This window comes from Strongylocentrotus purpuratus, unplaced genomic scaffold (genome assembly GCF_000002235.5).
Source record: "Strongylocentrotus purpuratus isolate Spur 01 unplaced genomic scaffold, Spur_5.0 spur5_contig_758, whole genome shotgun sequence".
NCBI classification, from domain to species: domain Eukaryota; kingdom Metazoa; phylum Echinodermata; class Echinoidea; order Camarodonta; family Strongylocentrotidae; genus Strongylocentrotus; species Strongylocentrotus purpuratus.
The window spans coordinates 114,687-125,798 of record NW_022145456.1 but is presented as its reverse complement, the minus strand read 5'-3'; the positions used below and the strand labels follow the sequence as shown (position 1 = coordinate 125,798).

General features: G+C 39.1%; 1 long non-coding RNA gene across 1 annotated transcript; it reads right to left on the bottom strand.

The window, feature by feature from the left end:
- Positions 1-1,312: 1,312 nt before the first annotated feature.
- Positions 1,313-11,112, bottom strand: LOC105445258. The gene is made up of 6 exons (XR_973325.2): positions 10,996-11,112; positions 7,140-7,173; positions 5,902-5,956; positions 4,460-4,555; positions 3,198-3,236; positions 1,313-1,379 (listed from the first exon to the last, which is right to left on the bottom strand). It is a non-coding gene; the product is annotated as an uncharacterized LOC105445258 (long non-coding RNA).

The following is an 11,112-nucleotide window of genomic DNA, read 5'->3' as shown; positions in this document are numbered from 1 at the left end:
CTTTTAGAAACTGCCAATAATTTCTTTCTAATTTACAGTAATTATGTCTTCTAAAATGGCAATACAGTCTTTCAAACTTGCAATATTGCCTTCTTCACACTATTTTGTTCAATCTTCTTTATTCTTTGCTGTGTATACGCTCTTTTTACTTTCCCAAGATTACTAATACTACTGTTTTGAATTCTAATAGAGGTCTTATCAAGTTCTAGGAATTAGAATTAGATTGCTTTTTCTCTATTGTTCTTCTTTTTATTTCACTTTGCTTTTAATTCCTTCTAGAAACTGCCAAGATTTTGTTTCTAATTGACAGCAATTTTGTCTTCTAAAATCGTAATACAGTCCTTAAAACTTCCAATATTATCTTCAACGACTACTTTCCAATCTACTTTACTCTTTAAAATGTATACCTCTTTTTTTCTTTCCCAAGATTTACAATATTACTGCTTTCAACTGTAATTATGGTCTTATCAAGTTCCAGGAATTAGAATTAAATTCCTGTTCCTCTATTATTCTTCTTTTATTATTTCAGTTTACTTTTAATTCCTTCTAGAAACTGCTAATAATTTCTTTGTAATTGACAATAATTATGTCTTCTAAAATGGCAATACAGTCCTTCGAACTTCCAATATTTATCTTGAACGACTACTTTTCCAATCTACTTTACTCTTTAAAATGTATACCTCTTTTTTTCTTTCCCAAGATTTACAATATTACTGCTTTCAACTGTAAGTATGGTCTTATCAAGTTCCAGGAATTAGAGTTAGATTCCTTTCCCTCTACTGTTCTTCTTTTTATTTCAGTTTACTTTTAATTCCTTCTAGAAACTGCCAATAATTTCTTTATAATTGACAATAATTATGTCTTCTAAAAATGGCAATACAATCTTTAGAAATATTCTGTTCCAGTTTTGATTCGATTCAAGATTTCCAGATTCAAGTTTCATTCAGTATGTTTCAGATTCAAGGTTCAAGATAGTTCAAGTTCAAGTGCTAGTTCAAGTGTAAGTTCAAGAGCAAGTTCAAGTGCAAGTTCTTTGGAGAGTTCAAGATAGTTCAAAATAGTTCAAGATAGTTCAAAATAGTTCAAGATAGTTCAAGATAGTTCAAGTGCAAGTTCAAGTTCAAGTGCTAGTTCAAGTGCAAGTGCTAGTTCAAGTGTAAGTTCAAGTGCAAGTGTAAGTTCAAGTGCAAGTGTAAGTTCAAGTGCAAGTTTAAGTGCAAGTTCTTTGGAGAGTTCTTTGGAGAGTTCTTTGGAGAGTTCTTTGGACAGTTCTTTGGAGAGTTCTTTGGAGAGTTCTTTGGAGAGTTCTTTGGAGAGTTCTTTGGAGAGTTCTTTGGAGAGTTCTTTGGAGAGTTCTTTGGAGTGTACCACCCTCGGTCCTGCAAAAGACAGAAAGGAATAGAAAAAAAAATTAATTAAATTCAATAGACACGTCTGGGCAATTCTTGAGAAATCATCAAGGAGCTCGTAGGATAGAACCTTGTGGTACACCATTTGTTATAGACAAAAAAATTGAGGAATTATTATTATAAACTACATATTGAGATCTATTAGAAAGATTACTTTCAAACCAAAATGACAGACAAATTTTAGTGTTGTTGTTGTAGTTTCCGAGTGGTGAGTCAACACACTGATTACTGAGCTGGGAGACATTGCCAGGCATAGCGCCATAAATCGAAACTAAAAAAAAAAAAAAAAAAAAAAATTACTCTTTCGCCGCATAGGCCGCACCCCGACTTTTTGATATTTTCTCTTCCAATAATACTGCGGCCTTTACGCCGGCAAATACGGTAGTCACATTACCCAAAATTAGCCTGCTCGGCGGCCGAGCGGCGAGTTTTTAGCCAATTTTGCCCGGTCACCGCTCGTTTTTAAGGCATCGCTCGGTCGCTGCTGAAGTTTTAGCGCGGAGTTAAAATTCGGGCGGCGCCTGCTCACTTTCACTCGCCGCCCAGACTACGCTCGGCGACCGGGTGGTCGCCGCCCGGACGCCGGCCTAATCGAGCGTGCACCGTCGAGCGATTTAGGTCAACAATCGAAGCCCCTAGGTCAAAGGCTGTCGAGCAGTCGCCGCCCGGTCGCCGCTGGAAGATTAGTCGGTCACTGGGCGGCGAGTCCAAAATAGGTCGGCAGCCTTTGACCTAGCGCCTTCGATTTTTGACCTAAATTGCTCGGCGGCGAACGCTCGATTAGTTCGGTGCCCGGGCGGCGAACGGCCAGGCACCGAGCGTATTTTGGAGCTCCGCCGATCACTGGCCGGCCGCCGGGCAATTTCTTTAAAATCAGCCGGTGGCTGGTGGGAGACCGCCCGGCAATCGGAGGGTCACCGGTCGGTCACTGCCGGGACATCGCGCGAAAAAGCTCCGCGATTTCGCCCAGTTTTTACCTAAAATCGCTCGGCGACCGGTCGCCGCCCGGACGCCGGCCTAATCGAGCGTTCACCGTCGAGCGATTTAGGTCAAAAATCGAAGCCCCTAGGTCAAAGGCTGTCGAGCAGTCGCCGCCCGGTCGCCGCTGGGAGATCAGTCGGTCACCTGGCGGCGAGTCCAAAATAGGTCGGCAGCCTTTGACCCTAGCGCCTTCGATTTTTGACCTAAATTGCTCGGCGGCGAACGCTCGATTATTTCGGTGCCCGGGCGGCGAACGGCCAGGCACCGAGCGTATTTTGGAGCCCCGCCGATCACTGGCCGGCCGCCAGGCAATTTCTTTAAAATCAGCCGGTGGCTGGTGGGAGACCGCCCGGCAATCGGAGGGTCATCGGTCGGTCACTGCCGGGACACCGCGCGAAAAAGCTCCGCGAATTCGCCCAGTTTTTACCTAAAATCGACCGGCCACCGACGGGAAATCGACAGGTCACCGCCCAGGCATCGCTGGGGCTCTACAGCCTGCTCGACTTCTCCAACAATCTATCATTTGCACTAGGTGTTTAAAAACAAACAAACTTGTTCTTCTTTATCAACTCCTTACATAATTCAAGGATTCTCTTCAAATTTTGGCAACACCCAATGGAAGAGTATTGAGAATTGTCCACAAAATTATGTTACATACCTACGGAAGTGTCATAGAAAATTTCATTAAGCCATAGCTTTCCTATTCCGCGTTCAATTATGTTCCCAATTATGGAGATCTGTTTCATTCCATTGTAGCTTTATTTTAAAAACTACTTGACTTTAGCCTTCTTAAGCAGATCAACTTACTCTCTGCAACTCTCAGCAATCTTGAAAACAGTCAATAACCTGAAAGAAAAAAAGAAAAGAAAAAAAACAATTGCATTTCATAAAATACCAATATGATTATATTACAAAAATAAATACAAATAGTGAGCCCTCATTCAATGCTTAAAGATACTATGTCCCTTTTGCAGCCACAATCAAATTCTGTAGAACTTTATAGGAATTATGAATATGTCATGTATGTCCTATCTGTGAAGTTTAAACGTTAGCAGTGTCCTAATATTCAAATTATGCAAAGAAACCCGTTTACTTGCTACATTAGCTTCACTGTCAGACACTATTGAGTGACTCACTAGCTTTTTTCTTCTTTGGAAATAACATACATGTACATAAAATGAGCTGTAAAGGGTATATGAGCATTTGTCAACATCAATATCCCACTTCTGCTTGTAATGGCCAAAATTAAACTGATTGAATCTTTGCGCAGCATAAAATGTACGACCATTCGGTACAATGGTCTGAAAATCAGACCATTACTTACTGGCTCTATAGCTCTTAAGTCGATTTGACAACTAATAGTCGTTATTTTCCAACTTAAAGACATTTTCAAGCCCCCCTTTTTTTAGGGAAGTTCTAAATTAGTATTATCTTTCAAATGCTGTTGAAATTTAACCTTTTCATTTTGTTGGCCTGCAAATGGGACATAGTACCTTTGAAGGCAAAGACCAGTTTTGGTCATGCGATTGCATTGTGAAAAAAACGTTGTGGAATCGATCAGAAAAGGTTGCTCAGCTAGCATATAAGTATTGGTGTGATCTGGATCATCAAAATGATGAGATTTGACCCAGTCTTGGTAAAGTTACAAGCACTGTACACAGAAAGATGTATGTGGGACTACGCGACACACACAGAATAATAATTATTTAACTTTTGATTAACACAATAAGACTAACTAGATGGAACTTAGACTGCGTGCAGTCGAAAATGATGCCTCCGCTATAGAGCGATTTTACAAACCAAATCGGAAGCAATTTTTAATATTCAAGTTTGATTGTAATCCATTATCAAGTTTGATTGTAATCCATTATCAGGTTCTCAGAATATTTTGATTACAAGCTATTTCAGTTTGAGAGTAATGCCTCTGGCTACTTTGTAGTGGAGGCATGAAAATCGAGAATGATCTTATCTGTTTGGATTGAAATCAATCATATTGTGATGATAATTTTCATCCATCAAAGTCCTTAGTAACTACCGTTCCAAAGATGGTGAAAATAAACAAGACATACCTCCTCGTCCCCTTCCTCCGCCGAATTCTCCCCTTCCGCGTCCACCGCCGCCTCGTCCACCGAAACAGCGTCCTCCTCCTCATCCACCAAATCCACCTGTAACAAACATTGTATGTCTAGTTAGAATCCACTGTATCGTATTTGTATAATAATTAAAATTATATTATTAAAGGTATAGACCAGTTCTGGTCATGCAATTCAATTGCATTGTGAAAAGAAACGTTGTGGAATCGATCAGAAAAGTTTGATCATCTATAAGTATTGGTGTGTACTGCAAGGTTCTGGAATCATCAAAATGATACAAAATTTTGCCCAGTTTTGGTAAATTAAAAGCACTGTACACAGAAAGATGTATATGGGACTATGTGATATCTATCCAGGCCGAATCTATATTTTAACTAGATGGAATTCGACTGCGTGCAGTCGAAAATGATGCCTCCGTCATAAAGCAATTTTACAAACCAAGACAGAAGAAATTTTTCGAATTCAAATTCAATTGTAATCCATTAACAGGTTCTCAGAATATCGTGATTACAAGCTATTTTTGCATACATAATGAGCCCATGACCTTTGACCTTATGAACCAAGAATTTACTCAGTTCATTGGCTCTGCAAGTAACATACATGACCTAATTTTGTCAGGAATCCATCGGTTGGTTCTTGAGATAACGCGATCACAAGCTGTTTTTGCATACATAATGTGCGCTGTGGCCTTTGACCTTTGACCTCGTGACCCCAAAATTTAATCAATTCATCGACTCTGCAAGTAACATACATGACCTAAGTTTGGCAGCAATCCATCAATCGGTTCTTCAGATAACGCGATCACGAGCTGTTTTTGCATACATAATGAGCCCTGTGACCTTTGACCTCGTAATCCCAAAATCTAATCAGTTCATCGGCTCTGCAAGATACATACATGACCAAAGTTTGGCACAAATCCATCAATCGGTTCTTCAGATAACGCGATCACGAAAACGGGACGTACGTACGTACATACAGACGGACGGACAACCCGAAAACATAATGCCTCCGGCTACTTCGTAACGGAGGCATAACAATCAGGGTTTCATTCTCCTTTAAATGAAGTTGGGTGGGGTGGGGCAAGAGGTGGGACACATCACACACAGCACAAACCCATATCCATCGTAATTAATCATAAATTCATCAGATCATTAACAATTGTTATGCTTGGGGACTTCTCGCTCAGCCAAATTGAACAGCCAAATCTTGCACAATCTAATTTTCATACCCTGTACAAAAGTGGCCAGTGCTCATCCAAGTATGAATTATTATCACATGTGTTGGCATCATATGATAGACAAGAGCTTCACCCATCCATACATATGACAATTTCCCGAGAATGTTTCACATTTTTTATTTATTTGGCAGAATATTTAAAAGTTTCAACTTTGATTTTTTTAGACACTCGGTATACCTACACTCCAAAAACTTTCTTCCGTCAAAGTCCAAAGCCCCTGTCAAAGTCCAAAGCACCTGTCATCAAAACAAAAAATAAAAAGTACAAGTAAAACATGACAAAAATATAAAAAACAAACAATTAAATAAACCAAGTTAGATTGCATCACAAATTCAACTTTGGTAACAACTAATTTGCATACTTTGATGTCACTCAAACATTTCATAATACAGTCCAACCTCATTATAACAATTCAGTATGTCATACATATCAACCATCAAGGCCCCATTGCATAAAACTATCGTATCTTTACAATTAATGATATCTCTACAAACTATGGTAAATACCATTGATTTCTTGATTTTTATTAGCTAAGCAGTGTTTGCAGAGATACCATTAATTGTAAAGATACAATAGTTTTATACCACAGGGCCCTGGACTTGACAAAACACTACCTACCGTATGTACTTTTGATGCTAAATTAACATGCTACAATTGATTTTTCCCCAAAGGTCACCTACATTAATTATCCATCCTGATAGGTTTCTTTCAGATAGCATGAGGGCAGTACAAATATGTATCAAGATTCCATTCATTCTTTTGGAAGCCACCTAGCCATCATCAAAATTGTATTAAAAAAAAGAAGAAAAAAAAGAAAAGAAAGGAGGCCCCCCCCCCCCCCCAAAATGAAGCGGGCGGGGACGCTAAACATGTAAAAAAAAATTAATGGCCTAACTCAAATCTTTTGGGACCCATAAAATAGCTTTAACTTAGACAAATTTTGATTTAGGACGATCATAAAATAATAGGACAAAACAGGTTGGGCTACGTGTAGACTTTCAACCATAGCAATTTTTGACTTATCCAAGTTCGACTAAGGCAAGGTCAGCTGTACTATATGTATTGCATTGGACTAAAATCAAAATACATCTATCATTTGCACTAGGTGTTTAAAAACAAACAAACTTGTTCTTCTTTATCAACTCCTTACATAATTCATGGATTCTCTTCAAATTTTGGCAACACCCAATGAAAGAGTATTGAGAATTGTCCACAAAATGATGTTACATACTTACGAAAGTGTCAAAAATGTTATATAGAAAATTTCATTAAGCCATAGCTTTCCTATTCCGCGTTCAATTATGTTCCCAATTATGCAGATCTGTTTCATTCCATCGTAGCTTTAATTTAAAAACTACTTGACTTCAGCCTTCTTAAGCAGATCAACTTACTCTCTATTAACAACTAATATCAACTTACCGGTACTAACCAAGTCTCTAAAGAACAGTCAAAACTGAAATACAAATAGAAAAAAAAACAAAAAAACAATTACATTGCATAAAATTCCAGAAATGAACATATCACAAAAATAAATACAAATGGAAATAATGAGGCCTCATTCATAATGCTGAATTACATAAATACAACGGCCCGTATTCTGAAGTTGTGTCTAACATAGGTTGCGTTTATCTAGCAAATTTTTGGCTAGAATCAGGTTTCTCAAACGTCTTTCAGGCAAATTTAGAAGTAGATAAACGCAAAGCCTTTTTCAAACGTCTTTAGATATGGGCATATCAAAAGACGCAAAAAGGTGCGTTTTGTATGTGACATACAGCCAGAATCACGTTTCTGAGAGATCGATAAACGCAAAGCTGTTTTGTACCTCACATACAAATAGGACCACACAGGTGTTGTGTACAAGCATACGTGTGAAGTTGACCTCCGAGAAACTGTCTGCTTCCCGGGTCAAACGGAGCTGAGCAGCTGCGAAGAGACAAGGCCTTTATTGTGAATCGTGAAGTGTAGATAAACGCGACATCCCGCAAATCACGATCGTATAGTGGGGTTCGATAGTGGGGTTCGATAGTGGGGTACGATATGTACATATCTAATGGCAAGCCTAGATAAACGCGCCCTTAGTCATGTCTTAAGTTAAACGACTGTTTAGTTAGACACGACTTTAACGCGAGGTCATGTCTAAGTCCTGTTTAACTAAATTTTGTATTCTGAAGTAGTGTCTAAGTCTTGTCTAACTAAACAACTGTTTAAGTCCTGTCTAAGTCGTGTTTAACTAAACTGTTTAAGTTCTGCGCAAGTCGTGTTTAACTTTTAGTCATGACTTCTGCGCATGGCCAATAGGCGTTAATTCTGACGATAGACCCAATGCGCATGCATGCGCGCACCGGATAAATAAATTAACGCGCACAGCTAGCTGTGTGCGTGCTGGTACCATGGTGATGTGATCGTGACGTAATGACTAGACTGCATGTACTGTGTACGTAGTACATATGTACTGTACGTACTCAGACCTGCCAACCTCAAGAGTTCAAAAACTGTATTCTTTAATCCCAAAAGTTGTATTTTACTGACAAAAGTTATATTCTTAAAAATAAACACGGACTGTGACATGATGGATCAATGCCTCTTACAGTTCCTACAAACAGGAAGAAAATTTGTTATGGATCATTGGCTGAATATGCATGATTTTGTCACGACTGGTGTGTTCAATGAACCAATGAACATCCCCAAATGGCCGATGTGAGATGCTTGTAGGATACTTTAGAGGTCAGAATGGGCATTTTGCCATTAGTAATGGCACACACACAGAATTTTAAAAAAATATATAAAAAAAAAAAAAAAATTAGGGCGCAATTTCCCCCCCCCCCCCCCTTTTATTTTACTTTTGCCTTGGATTTAGGCCTGTTTTGACTTTTGGATTTTATAATGAAGCCAGGAATTTCAGCTGTCTGATGTGGACTCGTCTCTAGACCCACTGTATGGATTTTATTTTTAATCAAGGCAATGAATCCCATTGACTTTTTGGTAAGCCTGCAAGGTCTTAGTAGGGAGGCCAATGCCCGGGCGTAAGGCTTCTACGCCTACGATTTGTGCGCTCGTCGTCCAAGTCAGAAAATTACCAGAAGAAAAAAAAGGGGGAAAAAAAAGAAAAAAATATCTATGGAATAAAATGTATAACAAATACACAATTACACACTCCACAACATACCTATAATCTCGGATCTGTAACGGTCTTTCACCATTTATTGACGATCTTCCAGATTTTGACATATTTTAATCCATTAATTGGGCTAGCAGACGAAAATAACGGACGCACAAGAGAAACTAGAAGGGTCCTAGAGGGCGATGAGGTTAGCTCACTAAAATCCTTCTCAATGACTGAAGGTAAAGCCTAAAAATATGGAATCAATTTAATATCAAAGAACTTTTGATAGAGATTAACATATCAGATGTGCACAAATGTCACTTTTAACAACTAGAAAATATAAAGAAAAAAGATTATATCTTTTTAATTGCAGATTTTTACAAACTGCACATTCGAAGGTAGATAGAGTACGATGTTTTTGTCAATCTTGCGTCGGTTTGAGCCCCATAGCTAGAGCCATCTCAAATTGAGAAGAAAAACTGTGAACAGAGACCTCATTGTTCCAGCCCCAAATAGAAGTCTTGCGACATCATTATATGAATATGTATGAGCTCCGGTCTCATCGCGCGCAAAACAAATTTGACGTAGTCTCACACATAGTACCTTATTCTCAGCACTAGACACCAGTGTCGTGCAGTAATGTATGAGAAGTGTAACAAAAGACATTTCAGTAAAAAAAAAAAGTCTATGTGAGCAGTCTATACTCCAATTGAGAAGTGTAATGAATGCCATGATTTGAACGTGTGTGTTTTAGTGTATGATATCATCATATGGTTAGTGAGAGAGAGAGAGAGGGAGAGAAATATCTCCGTAAGTAGTACACGTCTATCAATGCGTGCAGTCATGTTTGATTCCGTATTGTGATCGCTACAAGTGCAAGTTGGATTTATCGATCGATGATAATGCAGTGTCAGATCTTTACTCATGAGGAAATAGTAATTGGAATACATCGCAAAACTAAGGTAGACCTCTAGGCCTAGATCTATTTATTTATTTCAATTACTTTCTTAATTTACAATGAGTGGCTTTCGAGCTTTCTCTCTATCATGTTTTGACCCTCCATGCCATGGCTAGCATGGCTCGATTGCGGTTTGCATGCAATTACCGTACCTGAATGAATGTACTTTCGCGCGAAGTTTTGAACTTGTTGTCCGGGCAATGACCATGATGACACGCCCATTCCCTCGGGCCTGTCTAATTCTCAACGTAATTGAAATTGATTGTTTCAAGGCTCGTCTTACGGACGGCCAGGCGCGCGCGTAGAAGGAAATGTATAATTATGAGCTGGATATCTCCTATTTTATGGACATTCTGGAGTCGGCAGATGGGTGAGTTGTCTTAGTGAAAGTAAATGCTTTCTTTTAATCTTAGTTTTATTATAAACAAAGTAGTAATTAAAAAGTTAGATTTGGGCATTGGCCTCCCGGCGCTAGAGTAGTTCCGTATCCATTTTTTTAGCAGTTTAATAATCCATTCTTAGGCTTAGCAAAGGAATTTTAGCCCAATTTGTTACTAATTTGAATCATAATCATGATATAGAGGTCTAGGGCCTATTGCATTTTCCACCTGAATTTGGATCACATCCGACATCGGGAAACCTCCGTTTAGTTTAGGGCTTCGATGTCGACGTCGTTGCTCAGTACCATCTCTACGCTATAGCTCTGCACCTCAAACTGAAGCTATCAGTCCAAAATTATGCACATTTCTCGCATGCACGATACCATAAACCATACGAGAAGTTTGCATAATTTTGGACTGATAGCTTCAGTTTGAGTTGCAAAGCTATAGATCTAGCGTAGAGACGGTACTGAGCGACAACATCGACATCGAAGCCTTAAAGTTTAAACGGAGGTTTCCTGATGTCGGATGTGATCCAAACTAGTCTATGTCTAGGTCTAGATCAAACTTTTAGACCTATGGCTATGAATTAAAATTAGTAAAAAATTGGGCTAAATTTCCTTTGCTAAGAATGGATATGAAACTGCTAAAAAAAATGGACACGGAACTACACTAGCGCCGGCCTCCCTATACACAACGCCGCAGCAACAATTATAAACCTCTGAGTCTGCTCTGTACGGTAAGCGGTACAGGGTGTGTTTTGACTAACGTGTGGCTGCAAACATGACTTTCCATGCAGCATAATGAGAAGGAAATCTCGAATAATCAACTTACCTAAACGACGTGTACAACTAAGGTCAAGATTCGGCTTCACAAGGCAAGATTTTGTCCAAGAGACAAACCACAAAGTGACGATGCTCTCGCGACGACAAATGTTGTTGTTGTGTTTTG